This window comes from Protopterus annectens, chromosome 9.part0 (genome assembly GCF_019279795.1).
Source record: "Protopterus annectens isolate FY-2018-M chromosome 9.part0, PAN1.0, whole genome shotgun sequence".
Taxonomy (NCBI): Eukaryota; Metazoa; Chordata; order Ceratodontiformes; family Protopteridae; genus Protopterus; species Protopterus annectens.
Window position 1 is genome coordinate 1,544,301,353 of NC_056743.1, and position 16,190 is coordinate 1,544,317,542.

The following is a 16,190-nucleotide window of genomic DNA, read 5'->3' on the forward strand; positions in this document are numbered from 1 at the left end:
ATGACAAGTTAGACATAATATAAAAACAATGGTTAAGAATCAATACAAGTTATATGGCAATCATTTAATATTTAGAGAAATTTTAGACAATTTTTAGAGAAATTAAAGTTAAGTTAGTCTAATGCAAACAGGAATTGCAATATGAAGCGAGAGGAAACAGGCTTATGGGATGTGTATATATATATATATATATATATATATATATATATATATATATATATATATATATATTAGAGAATAAGGTAGGGAAGAGAATTTCCCTCGGATTCTCTAATCTTCCGTGCAGGACTAGTCTAGTGCTGCACGGAAGCGGACGTTTAGGTGGAGGACAGCAGCATGCCAAGCATATTAATGAAGGCACGTTGCCTTACCTCCTAATCCTACATGGAGCGTGGACGAGTGCAGGGGGCATGTCTGAGATCAGAGCTCTCAGAATAAACACACTCTTGCAAAGCAGAACAGCAGAAACTGTAAATAAATGAGCGAGACCTCTTATAAGTGTCCGCATATCCCCACCAACAGTCGTCCATGTGTACAACAGCAACAGGTCATAAAAATAAAAAGAAGTAACCCCTGTAATTATTTTTAAAAGTCTGAGTACAGCTAACCGTAGGTGCGCGGCTGTGCCTATCGCTTAGCTACGGTTACAGCAGCTTAAAAGGCTGAAGAGGATAACAAGGAAAATATATGCAAATGAAGCAGCAAAGCAATAGTGCAGTGGTCAGAGCATCCGCCTAACAAGCAGGCATTCCCGGTTTGAGTCCCACTGCATCACATACCATTTTTCCATGTGAAATCTGTATACGAACATTTATTTACATTTTATTGCTGTATAACCTACTAAATAACATTTAAATGTGAAAAGTACCATATTAAATGCACATGTGAAGTCAGTACCATAATGAATAAGTCAGCAGTAAGCAGACGTAAGCATAGATAAGCAATAGTAAGCATATGTAAGCACTAGTAAGCATGTGCAAGTGCGTTTGGGTGGGATGAAGCACCGCCGACTCAGATTAAGCAAAAGAGAAGTTAACTGCGTGTAAGACACTGTGACTGGACGTCAGCAGTGCTTACCTCTGTACAAACCCACTTACAACCACTTGAATGTGCCTCAAACACACCGTATCCAATGGCCGGTATTCTGCCAGCAACAAAACAAACAACCTTTGCAAGGCCAGAACCCTGCACACCATACATGAAACGATTTACCACTAAGCCATGCCAGATATGCAGAAATTGTATGTTGTCAGAAACATATAACCCCAGCCCAGTCATGCAACAGTACAGAGAATGTATACCTACAGCTAGATGGGCGTGTGTCTGCAAATATATCACTAACTAAACGGATACAACATATCTATAGATGTAGTCACATATATATATATATATATATATATATATATATATATATATATATATATATATATATAAATATCCAGAGATATATACATATATATATATATATATATATATATATATATATATATATATACAAATATATTAACAGATATACATGCAAATGCTGACAACTACACATATATATGTCAACATCTATATGTCCACATATAAACATCAAGTGACATATGTAGGCAGATATATGTCTCCGTAGGTATTTTCCGACATAGTTAGACACATGTAAGCAAATATATATACCCACAGAGGTATATATGGCCAGTCATCTGTAGATACCAATGGTAGATGAACAGAAACATACATGTCCACATGCACAGTCAATGGGCCTGAGAGGCCCCAAACAATATACGTCACATACAAATTTGCATATCCCCTGCCCAGCCAAACACGTCCGCCCTGGAATACACTACCAAGCTCATAGTATTGTACATCTGTCATTGAACTAGGGAATTAATCATCTCTCTGTCATGTGTCATAAGTCAACATCACATACCCCTCTCCCCCTTCCACTAGGCGGGCCGAGCATTACAGGCCCATCCAACCCAGGCCATCCCCAACCCATACATGCATAACCCACAGTTTTGCTTCCCCCCACACGCAGCACACATGCAGCCACCACCCCTACCCTGGTTACCAGCCCATAGCTGCCACACCACCACCACACATTGCCCCCCCTTCAGGACCCATTCCGTATAATATCCCAGTCAAAGTATCCTAGGTGTGGCACACACTAGAGACCATGCACATAGCCAGGGGTACCTTTGTAACCCTGGGTGTAAACGAAGGTTGAATACACAATGTTTGGGTTGTCCCGCATGAGACAAATGTATTCCTGGTACCAACAATAGATGTCAAGTGTGACTCTGTGTACACCAATGGATTTAGTTGTAAGTAACACAAAGCATACGTGGCACACAAAGTTGGCCGGTATACACACGAAACACAGTATCCAGCAATACCAGTCAACATTACCGGATATGTAGCTAAAGATTTAGAGGTATATATGTTAGTATAAATACCCATAACTAAATAGATATATACTTCCCCCTCTCTGTAATACAACTGTATACATACATAGATAGACATATAAATAAATACCCACATATACATATATACATATGCAGACACCCATACATCCACATGCCGTTAGATATATATGTACGGGACTATATATATATATATATATATATATATATATATATATATATATATATATATATATATTTATGTGTGTGTAAATACGCATATATACAGCTAGGATATGATACAGCAGTTAAGAATTACATATGTTCACAGGTCGTGCCAATGGGGGTGAGGGGCCCAATCAACAAATGTATAACACGTAGCATCAACCACCCCCCCAGCTAGACAGGTGAAACATACAAACACACAATAAAAGTAAACAAGCCACTGTTTCCCAGACCACAGGCAGGATACTACCAGTGGAAGAGACCCGCCAAGTCTAATCTTGAAACAAAGACAAGAATGTCCCTTGCGGGACAACCCAAAAATTTTATGGCTATTCGGGCTTCCAGCCATTGCACGGATAACCTACAGCAGGGCACGCATGTTCCCAGACTACAAGGTTGGGGAAGCCTGATGACCCATGGGGCGAGAAAATGTACGTGATGGGTCCCGAGAAGTGGAACCACACCTCTCACCCACACACATGGTGACACATGTTTGGACCACCCTCGGCCTCTGGCACACCTGCAACACACCCTGTGCATATGATGATACCTGTGCCACATCCCTGTCATCCATAACATCAATGCATGGACAGGCTAACATGGTTCTGATGCACATGGTGACTGTAATGGGGTGCCGCAGTGTACTGCATTGTAGAATGTAGTCAGGGGTAATGTGTACTCCATACATGTCAGGTAGTGTAGCCATGCAGCTAGGATGTATATCAACTGTTGGTAGCACCAATTGATATCCCCATACTGTCATCTATTTGTGCTGTAGCATACATGTGTCAGCAGGAGAATGGTCCACAGTCATATTCCACAGGGGTATGTCAGTGTGGTGACACCATGGCCATGATATATGTGGTGTACAGTTGCACACATGCCACAGGTATGTATAACAGCTAGTGGCCATGCAAACGTGACTGGTGAAATGCTGGTACAGGTATAATCTGCACCCTTATGTCAACCCATCCACATACACACACATCCTGACTTGGAGACACTGTGTCTAGACCCCAACCCAGGTATGAAGTGCTACTGAACTGTGTGGCTGTCATTGCACACATGACACCATCTGTAGGGTGAGGTGTGTACCAGGTCACGTGCTTTAGGCAGACCATCCACAGACACATACAATATGGTAAGGGGGGATGTAATGTTTGTATATGGTGAATACATAGTGTATCATACCATCATATAAACATTGACTGACACATAACAGGTAGGCACACATCTTAGAGATTTGGTTGTATAGTTGATAACTAACTAGTCCATGTGTCCAATGTGTTACAGGTAGGCTGCACACAGCACATGTGTAACTGAGCCGTATCCAGTTTTCTGTTACCTGTATGGGTGATGGTGACATTGGCCACCTGAGAGTGGTACGTGGGCCATATACCAGGTGTACCATGGTGTAAAGGCAGTGTACACAGCACCCACATACCCCACTGAATATTGTACACACTAGAACCCATCTAGATACTTTGACATACCCACTATCACACAGTGGCCATGACGCAAAAACAACCCATTGCATATCACAACAGTGGTACCACAGGGATATGCATGTCATGCACATGCCACAGGCATAGTAGGGTGTTGCATTGCATTGCCACACCTATGGGCAACAACAACAACAATATCTGTACTACTGTGTGGCAATGTGTATTGGAATAGGAGTATGTGGACTCAGACTGGTGTACACTACAGATATGCACACATGCACATTTGCACACATGTGGCAGACCTCAATGGGATCCCCATGCCTACAGACCCATTGCTCCAACACTATTGTGCTGGTACTGAAAGGCACATGTAGCTGTTAGGGAGTGGAGTGTAACAGGCTACATGTTACGTTAATGGGGTTGAGAGGCACCACACACTATACTAGTCATACAAATAGGCATTCCCCCCAGCCAAACACGTCTGCCCTGCAATACACTACCAAGTGTTGGTGATTCCATAACCAGGGCCAGTGGCAACATGGGCACACAATGTTACCTATACTACATCCCACCTGTATGATGTCAGGCTGTTATTGGTAACATATCATGCAGAACATTCCGGCTCCCATGGGGAATGTATTATGTGGATGCCATCAACATTACCATGCTTCAGATACACAGACACAGATATGCAGATACAGGTATACATATACATAATTTTATATATATAAATATATATATATATATATAAATATATATATATATATATATATATATATAGACATGTGACTACACATACACACGCAGTTATATGTACAGTATGAAACATAAGCAGTAGGTGCACACAATATGGAACAGCCACTATGCCTACAGTTGACCCCTGAATGACTGGACACTGTATGTGCCACCCATACAAATGACAATCGCTGCCTGTATCATACACCCACAGAAAGGTCATAGGCGAAACAACACCCACAGGTTTGCTGACATGGTAACCTGTCATCGTGTAATATTACAGTTCTAAATGCCATGCCATATAGCTGTTCAGACACTGACAATGATATCAACGGAGTGATGCTACAGTGGACCAGTTACACTCATACAGTAGGTTGGAAAGATTTGCAGCTCTTGCTGTCCAGGCCAAGCCATTCACACTGTACAATAGGAAATACACACTGGGCCACAGGATACCTAACAAATGACAGTATGTACTCCAGGTGTGTAGTTCAGCAGCCTCTGTCTACACACTGTACAAATGCAGTAGGTGGTATAGAAGTCTTATGACCACATGGGTTGCAACTGCTACATAACTTGGCATAACTGACACCATCACGTGCACACCAACACACAGAACAATTTGTATGGCGGGGGCAGTAGTCCTGCAGTACCCAAATCCATGACAGTAATGTGTATATAGTTGAAGTATGTGGTACTGTACATCCAGATACCTTAAGGCAGCTCAGCCCTGATAACCTCACATTTTGTAGCAGCCTAGGTCTTTTCTAGTGCCCCCCCCGGGACTCAATTATACAGGGCCATATACCACTGTTACATACACTGGGCACTGCAGTACATGATGGCACGCATGTATTGTGTAGGTGGCGCCCACACATATATGGTCCCAGCCCCACCATATGTGTGGGGATTACAACGGCAGTGGACTGATGGCAGACATGGTAGTGTGTTATACTCCCAGCCCACTATGGATCAACCACTGACAACATGACATGTGCACAGCTTGGTATGTAGGTGATGGACAGAGGCTGGAATACAGGCACATATGTGGACAACTATTGCCATACACTATGCAAGGTGCAGGTGTTACAGGGTAGTCTGTAACATACGCTTAGTCAGAGAATTGTTGGTATGGACGGCCATGGATGTAGCCATGTACCGTAACATGCAACACACACACTGGCAGTGTATTATCTAATACAAGACCTGTGTGGTGGACAGACAAGACATGATAGACACAGCTCCTGATGGCATGAGAATAGGCCCACCGTTGTGTGCTATGCAGACGGACTGCATTCCATGGCAAACTAGTATGTACACCCACACCCTGTAACACCAGTACTGTACAATGCATAACACAACTCCACTCGCAGTCTGTCTGTACTTTCTGATCCTCCTACAAATATGTGGCTGCCCAGAGTTTGCTGGTTCTCCTGTTTGGGGTATTGCTACATGCTGTCAGTAGCACTGCTGCCCACACACGGGACGGATGCCCATCACACAGGAGATGTAATGGGACCACGCACACATGATGTGGGGATCAATAGTCAGTGGTTGCCATGATAGTGTTAAATGGATGTAGTATACATGTGTAATCATATATCTGGCTATCTGGATATGTAAATGTACATATATTCCTACCATAGTTCCTGGACATGGAGTGTAGGTCACCCCAGCCCGTATGTTCCCAGTGTTGTAGTTGCAGGGTATGTCAGGTATCTCTAGCAGGTATACTAGTAGGCTATTGCTACTGTCATTGGGATTGTCTTCACAGATATGGTGTGTGTGGCAGGTCACATCTGCTCATAACATGTGTGCCATTGGTTATTGAACTACATCCAAAGCACATCAGTGTACAGTACTGCTGCTAGCATATAATGCCACTGTGGAGTGCAGCAGAGATATTGCCCAGTATATGTGGGGGTCTGACACAGTCTGTACATTCCTGAGGTATGCACATATGCCTTTAGTGTTACACATGTGTACGATGCCTCACAATATGGATGTGGATGGCCATGTAGATGGGTATAACACATGACGATAGGTATATAATATCCACCATAGGTCATGCATTCACACACCCCTGCCTGGCCTGTAACGGTATGACCGCTGGTACAGGGGTGCCATGGCCACATACTACACAATAGGTGTTGACGTACATCCGCACTGCATCCCACTGCCCTGTCTGACATACGTGACTGTTAGGGGAGGTCCGGCAGTGGGACATCTGGCTAGTATTTGCACATGACATTCCACTGGGTAGATACACTCAGCTGCTAGGCATGTCACAATGCACTGTGCAGGCTGCAAGCAGACTGGCTCAACACTAGCCTACACCTCCCAAGGGGGAATGCATATGTACCTGCATATACAGCAGGCTCCACAGGCATGTCACAGCACAGGGTATGATACACCTGTGTGACAGTGCATATCCACAACCAATGTGAACACAGCCACATACGGTTAGCTAGCATGGTATGACAGTATATGGACTATGTGTTTGACACCATCCTCATATGTGCCACTCACAGACTGCCCTACATATACTGCCCTGCTACACAGTTTGGTCCTGTGGGTGTCTGCGGTATGGGACATATGTGTTTATGGCCCTACAAACATGTACTCCACTACAGTACCATACAGTGGGGTAACATGTAACATCTGAAGGTAGGGGAACTAGAACAATATCATCTACCACAGTCTGTACACAGGCTACACACACTGTCGACATTCTCCATAGGTACACAGACCTCAGTACTGTACAAACATCCTCAGAATGTGCAGGTAATGTAATATAATGTACCCCCTACTGTACATAACGTGTAGCAGTCAGATATAGCAGTGGCTTGTTCTTAGATATGATGCCACAAAGTATGGTGTACAGCACATATGCACCACTTCATGCATGACATATGTACAAAGGTTGACAAAGGTGTGGCTGGGAGCACATACACAATATTGACATGTTGCTGTGATGACCACATAAATTTACCGTTGTTACAGGGTTTTTGCAACATATGTCCTTTGAGGGATATGATGTCTGTGACTACCACAGCTTTCTCCATCTACTGACTGCAATCCTCACACTACCTTCAGCAGTCAACAGCTAGATGGTCCGTGGGTGACACATGCAACCACAGACACAACATTGCCCAGGCTGCAGATGACCCTGCAGATGGTGATTCCCCATCAACATGGAACTGACATGGCAGGTAGTGAGACATGTACATCAGCCATATCCACACAAACACTGTGAAAGCAACATTACTCCAAATGCAGTATAGCAACACTTACAGGCTGTAGTCAGGTCAGGCACATCCACCTCCTGTTTGATGCACTGTTTCCACAGTGTATGTTGTTAGAGGTACACCTCAATCCATCTGGGATGCTGTTTGACACACAACAGATCTAGTTCTTGCTCACAGTGGGTGACAAGGGCAAACACCACCATGATGGTTCTGGGTATTGGAGTGTGTTTCCATACAAATGGTGATGGGGATGTTACCACGGTTGTTTCACATGCAATCAGCTAGGGGAGGGCTGCGATTCATGCAGAGGCCATCAGCCGATCATGAGCATTACTTACATTACACATGCTGCTGCCCAAGCAAAGCAGGTGTAGGTCTCCACGTCCACCTGAGAGGGGTTGGTGGATGCAGACAGAGGCTAATACGTGTCAGGGAGGGGTGGGAGGGTAAAACTGAGGCATGGTTGTGTCACACACCTAGCAGCACAGGGTATCAAACCCCTGATGACTATGTAGTGCTAGTACAGTTTGCTGCAATTATTGGATGCACCACATGGGTTACCTGTTGTGGAGCACTCAGAACATATATGTGATTGTGAGTGACATCTGCAACAGGGATATAGTAGCTGTATGGTAGGTGACATACATGTGCCTGTTGGCATGAACAGGTGCCAGTGTCAACACAGCTTCAATCTCACAAGAACACACACATTGACATGTGGCAGGGCCAGATGTACAACTCATCAGTTGTGGGATTGCCACATCACATGACTGTGCAGGTATCCCATGCACCACACAGGTCATTCAGGGGCTGTACGGGCGAAAGGTATGGGAAGGTGTCTGACTTCAGACAGCATGCTGCATTATGTCCATGGGGGTTGTAGGGAGTGTGGATGTGAACATCTGCAGCATGCAACACACACACACAAACACACAGAATGCCACTACTGACATGCATGTGTGCATGTCTGCACAGGTGTGTGGTGTTCGACTGCACCAGATGGCTGACCACGGCTAAGTGATGGGTGTAACGTGGCATCAGGCCACATGACGATGGTCTGCATTGTGGCTCAGGGATGTAATGTCTGCATTTGCCCACATAGTCGGGTATTGTATCCCCCATCTGGTCACCTGGGTGACTACTGTGTGTGGGCATTGCTGTGCATCACTTGCCATGTCTGTGTTCCTTCATCCATGACATGGACTGCATCTGGGATGTGCACACCTCCCACATGCATGTACAATGACATGTGGAACTGTACCTGGGGTGTCCGGCCCATGTTGTGAACACAGATTATCATCAGATGTGCCAGTCCTGCCCACCTGTGGTGGGAGCTGGTAATGGCCAACAGCTTTACCCTGCACCTACATGGTGTGCATGCTATCAGCATTCCTTGGTGTCAGTGGCATCTGTCCATAAGGGCATGTTGTCAGGCATGGTGTGTCCATTGTGGGTCACATGTGATGGCACCACAGGTGGTGCAGTTGTCCACTGGAGAACATGGGGAGGTGCTTTGCATGTATGTGTATATTGGACAGATGAGCTGGGTGTCATGCCCTCTGTGGCCCACCGCTGTCACTCCATAGTTACTATCGGTGGCCAATGTACAGTGTACTACTCACATATTGGCTGTTACCCAGGCATGTGTGTGTATGACACATGGGGTGAGAGTGTACTATGGGTAATACTGGGGTTGTTAACTGTGATTGCCTGGCCTTGATGTCACATGTCTGGGTATGGCTCTGCACACCGGCCTCTCAGCCATATCACATGTGTTATCCCTGTACAGAGGACATTGTGATATATAGTATGGCCACCATATAAGAAAATGCAAAACCCATTCCACATTGGCCACAGGTGTCACACCCACCTCTACACAGGATATGGGTTACAAACACACACACACACCTGTCATGTTTGGGAGTAGAACCCCTACCTTACTAGTGTATGACACTACAGCACTATGCAGTTATAGTAAGCACCACAGATATTACTGGGGTAGTCCATTCTCAAAAGTATATTTCACACTGACTGACATCAGCAGGATTGCCAAAGTAGGGTTTTGAAATGACTGTGAGAGACTAGCCTAAAATGCATTGCTCCCTACACAGACAGTGATACACACAATACATCCAGAACTGCCATGTGTGGCGATGGAACACAACCACACATCTAATTCACACTACAGCAGTACACAGTTACAGCATGCGCTATGGAGATTGCTGGGCTATAGCTCTCCCAGGGGAGTATTTCTAGGTGGGTGGCATCAGCAGCCTTGCCAAAGTTGGGTATGTGAAATGTACAGGGTGTGAGTAACCTAAAAGCATTGCTCTCTACACAGTCAGACATGCACACATACACACACAGTTGGCAGGTCAGGGGCTAAAACTCCCAAATAATGCCTTAATCACACTATGGCCATACAATGTCACGGGACGTGCTACAGAGATTACTTGGCTACAATCGTCCCAGAGGTGTATTTCAAGTTGCGTGACATCAGTAGCCTTGCTAAAGGAGAGTATTTGAATTGTGAGGGGTGTGAGCAGCCTAAAAAGCATTGCTCTCTACACAGTCAGTGACAGACAGACATGTACACATAGACTCACACACACACAATTACCACGTCTGGAGTTTGACCTCCTACCTAATTACATTATCACACTACAGCAGTACGCAGTTACAGCATGCACTACGAAGATTACTGGGCTACAGCTCTGCCAGGGGAGTATTTCTAAGTGGGTGACATCAGCAGCCTTGCCAAAGTTGGGTATGTGAAATGTACGGGGTGTGAGTAAACTAAAAGCATGGCTCTCTACACAGTCAGACATGCACACATTCACACACAGTCAGAGGCTAGAACTCCTAACAAACTCCTTAATCACACTATAGCCATACGATGGTACAGGACATGCTATGGAGATTACTGATCTGTGATTGTCCCAGAGGTGTATTTCAAGTTGCGTGACATCAACAGCCTTGCCAAAGGAGGGTATTCAACTCATAAGGGGTATGGGTAGCCTAAAAAGCATTGCTCTCTACACATTCAGTGACAGACAGACATGCACAGATGTGCACTTGCCACATCTGGGGTCTGATCTCCTACCTTACTACATTATCACATTACAGCAGTACGCAGTTATAATATGCACTACGGCGATTACTGGGCTACAGCTCTCCCAGGGGAGTATTTCTAGATGGATGACATCAGCAGCCTTGCCAAAGTTGGGTATGTGAAATGTATGGGGTGTGAGTAACCTAAAAGCATTGCTCTCTACACAGTCAGACATGTACACATACACACAGTTGGCAGGTTAGAGGCTAGAACTCCCAACTAACTCCTTAATCACACTATGGCCATACGATGTTACAGGATGTGCTACAGAAATTAGTCTGCTACTATTGCCCCAGAGGCGTATTTCAAGTTGCGTAACATCAGCAGCCTTGCCAAAGGAGGGTATTCGACTTGTAAGGGGTGTGAGTAGCCTAAAAAGCATTGCTCTCTACACAGTCAGTGATAGACACGCACACACAGACTCACACATGCACAGTTGCCACATCTGGGGTTTGACCTCCTACCTAACTACATTATCACACTACAGCAGTACACAGTTACAACATGTGCTATGGAGATTACTGGTCTACACCTCTCCCAGAGAAGTATTTCTAGTTGGGTGACATCAGCAGCCTTGCCAAAAGCATTACTCTTTACACAGTCAGTGAGAGACAGACACACACATGAACAGTGACACACACTCACACAGTTGCCATGTCTGGGGTTAGAACTCCTAACTAACTAGTCTATCACACTACAGCAGTATACAGTTATGGGACGTGCCACAGAGATTACTGCCCTACAAGTCTCCCACAGGTGTATTACACATTAGATAACTTCAGCAGGCTTGTCAGGGTACCACTGGCCAGTGTGTGCATGGCCCATACACCATTCATATAGAGATGACATGCCACAGGCGGCCACACACAGGGTCATATGTCACAGGTGCATGTCTAGGGCAACTAGCTGACTATGTCGTTGTACAGCCATGTTGCACAGCTGGCAAGTGGACCACATAGTCTGTGGTGCTGACAGGTACTGGTCGCTAGTAACTGCAGTGTGTGACATGTGCAACTGATGTGTTTGGAGCTCTTTGGTTGTGTGCTCAGTAGGAGAGGCATGGATGGCTCCTTGTCACGGTCACCCTCTTCCACACATCTATATCCATCTACCTTTGGCATATTATGGTGTGTTGTCCTTACATATATGTCTGTATTCCTATCCACTGTGTGTGCAAGACATGAGTGATGCATACTGACATGTGTCTGCAGTAACTGTTGCAACCACTGGATATGACTGGTCCACTGGTGTTTGCATACACGGCCTTCATGTGTTTAAGTGTGTGAGCATGCCCAGTATGACCTTTCAGCATGTTGATGACTGACATTGCCTTCATTTCTCAAAGTGTGTGAGCATGCCTAGTAAGGCCATCTGTTATGCATGTGTGGAGCATGTTCGGTGGTTTGTACTGCACAGCTGACCTTTGTGTTGTACACCGACAGGTAGCATGCTGTGTCAGCAGGGTATCCACCGATCATTTGGCATTGACTGTTGCAACATGTCTGCATAGTGGGGGGGTACACCTGACTATTTCTATGTTTCTACACAGGATTGGGGGGGGGTGCACCTGACTGTTACTGTATTACTATGTGAGGTGGGGGCACACCTGACAGTTGTACACATTTGGTAGGACTGTACTGGTATGTCCTGTAGTCCAATTCTGTCAGTGGTCTTTCCCATCATGCTGGCTATGCCATACCGATGTACTTCGGCTCTTATCTTTTGATTGCATACACATTAGTTTCTGACTTCCTAGCTGTCACAACTGACATCCCACTACCTGGCCTGCTGTGGTCTGTCCGTGTAGGTCTGGGTGGGGGTCACCCATACCCCTCATTCAGAAGCCATAGTATGGCATTTGTTTGTGCTTATCTACACCTGTCCTGCTGGCTGTGACTGTTATTGGGTATGTGACCCCCCTCCTGACTGGCATGTGTGAGTCACTTATCCTGTGGGTGTCCAAGTATTGCTGGTGGTGCTGCAGGGCTGCCTATGCCGATTGCATGTAGTACACTGCCTACACATGGTTGGGCACAGGTAGTGTAATGTTTGGCATCCCTTTTACTGTATGTGAGAGTCAGAGAGAGGTGTTATTCCCTGGGTCGCTCCCGTGTCAGTGTATGTGCTATGCATTACCTCTTTGCCAGGGCCAGGACATACTGGGCATGCCTCCTTCTGCCTACTGGGGCAGGCTCAGGTTGTTCCTCCTCCGAGTCACTCTGTGCCTGTGAAGGCCTTGGCATTGGTGGGGGGGGGGCTATATGGCCCTGCCCCTTGCTGCTTCTGCTGCAGCTATTTCCACAGGATCATATTGTGTAGCATGGCACATACAAGGATGATTTGGGTACATGTAGTTGGTGAGTACTGCAAGGCTCCACCGGATGTGTCCAGGCACCAGAACCATGACTTTAGCATCCCAAACACATGCTCTCTTATGATTCTTGTTTGTGCATGTGCCTCATTATGGAGTTCTTGTTTAGGTGTGTGTGCATTTCTGATGGGTGTCATCAGCCATGGCTCCAGTGCATATCCTGCATCCCCTACTAGGTGACCATGTGGGATGTCCCCATTGGCAAATTTCTGATACAGTGGCGTCAGATGCCAGATGTGGGAATCGTGATAACTACCAGGGCAGCCAGCCCACATGTTCAGTATTATGCCCTGGGCATCACACATGACCTGGTAGTTGATGGAGGCGAAGACCTTGTGGTTGATGTAGACCCTACCCTGCTCACTGGATGGTGCATCGATGCATATGTGAGTGCAGTCTATTGCACCCACTACCTCAGGGTATTCCGCTATTTGGTGGAAGAGATGCATACTGCTGGCCAACACCTCATGGGTGGGGGGGAAATATACGTGCTCACCGACATGTGCTTCCATGGCATCCAGGAAGTGGTGGCGTACCCTGGATGCTGATGCCTGTGAGATCCCCATCATATCCTCAGTTGGCCTTTAGAAAGTACCTGTAGCTAGTATTCTTAGGCCTACACATACCTTCATTTCCACTGGGATGGGTTCCCCTCTGTTAGCTCTGTGTGTCAGGCATACCCGGCACAGCTCAACAATCTGCTGTAGGAGGTCCCTGTCCACCCTATAATGCTCCACTATCTCCAGCTCATGTAACCCTTGGTAGTTCACCCTGGGTCAGTACACTCTTCTCTATCTCTTCACTGTGGGTTGGTCGACAGCATTTCCATCCTCACCACCCACAGCCTCTTCTACAATTTGTATGATAGATATTGCAGCCCCTAACATTTTGCTGTTGTGAGTGTTAAAAGCTCCCCGCTTGTTTACATAGGTGGTGTAGGGTGTGGGAAAAAAACAGAGGGGTAGGTGTTTTCATAGTTTATAGTTGTGCTCTGGGCTGGGCTGGTCTGCTGCCTGTGTAATTGACTGGTTCCGATCCGTTTCACCTGGCAGTGAACCTAGTACCCCTTGATTAACTTCCTACTGCTGCTTTAACTTCCCATTGCCCTTCTGATTAATCCCGGGGGGCGCGCCGCACAATCGGTGTACTGCAATGTGCACACTGCTGCTATTTCCTGGGTTGACTTCCTTTATCTTCCTGTAGATCCCGTTGCATAGCACACACACACCCGCTTACACTGTGTCGTACGTGCTGGGCAGGTTTAGACACACCTCCTGGCTTTGCTGTGCTAAGCTGGACGCAACCCCGAGCCACAGGGCTCCAATCCGCTGGTATGCCTGACACTCCCACACATGATGTCACCTACCTCATAGTCTTGTACTCAGCTATTCATACTCATACACTGTTGGGAACTGCCTCACATGCTGGGGAAAACCGGGATTCACTGTCCTTCCCCTCATTTGCATAGAATTGCCTGCTAATGCATAGTTACATGTGTCACACTGTGCCTCCCCCCTTAGCAACCACTACTCACTGGCCAAGTTGTCTTTTGCCTGCCATTGACTTGCATGGCGGGATACTGATTTTAGTTAGACTGTTGTTTCTAGGCTTATTTTCTTATTTTCCCACTGGTCCCGTTTGCGCGCCACTGCCCTATGCTTCAACGGACGTGATCAGCGGACATATCATAAAAGTTGTATTTTGTACATTTGGCATTGTTTGCAATGCCAATGGCCTTCTACTTGGCCATTGGCATGCTTCCTCAATGCTATGCAGCCTTTATTTGGAGCTGTCATAGCTCTGTTTTGGAGTTTGCAGTACCGTACTTGGTTATTAACCGAGTACATTTCTGCATATTATGCTAGTCCTGCACGCCCTGATTCCTGCTTCCTGGATGGCAAATTTACCTCATTTGATTGTGGTTTTCACCTGCAAATGGGGTGATTTGCATATGGGGGCCTGGGGACGTGCAGCACTAGCGCTACAGCGCTTGCGCACTTCAGACGTGCATGTAAGTGGATCGCTCGGCCGCCATTGTGGCAAAATTTCATCTAACACTAATCATGCACAGCGTGCAAGCTTTTGAGAATCCGGGGGTTTGATAGCAGTAAGGAAGTAAATGAATAAAGGAGAAAAAGGAGGTACAGGGAATGAAAATGTACTTGTTCACATTTAGGGATATAGTTTATCCTGGTTTTGAGCAAGAACAGAGCCAGATTTTAGCTAGGAAGTCTTTCAGAGAGGTTTAGAAAGATTGAAGGGAGGGTATTGACTTGGCAATACAGGTAAAGAGTTCCAAGCCTTAGCAGCCTGTATAAGTACAGACAATGCCTAGAAGATGTGCTAGATTTGTAGACAGACAGGAGTTTTTGGTCACTGGATTGCAATGACCACCTGGGAGCATAGTTGTGTAGAATGTTTTTCAGTGCTGGACAGGCAGATGTATGCTGGAAAATGTTATCTTTTTTAGGTAGGCTTGCATTTATCTCAACCTAGGCTTGTTATTGCAAGTGTATACAGAGCCTTCAGACCACCTGCTACTTTGGAGTTGCCACTATCACATATTATATTTAAACTGTTAAACTTTTCTGACAAGATAAGGATTCTAGAATCCTCAAAATAGGAAATATTTTCCTTTTAGATTTTTTTTTCAGTCATGATCTAGTTACATCT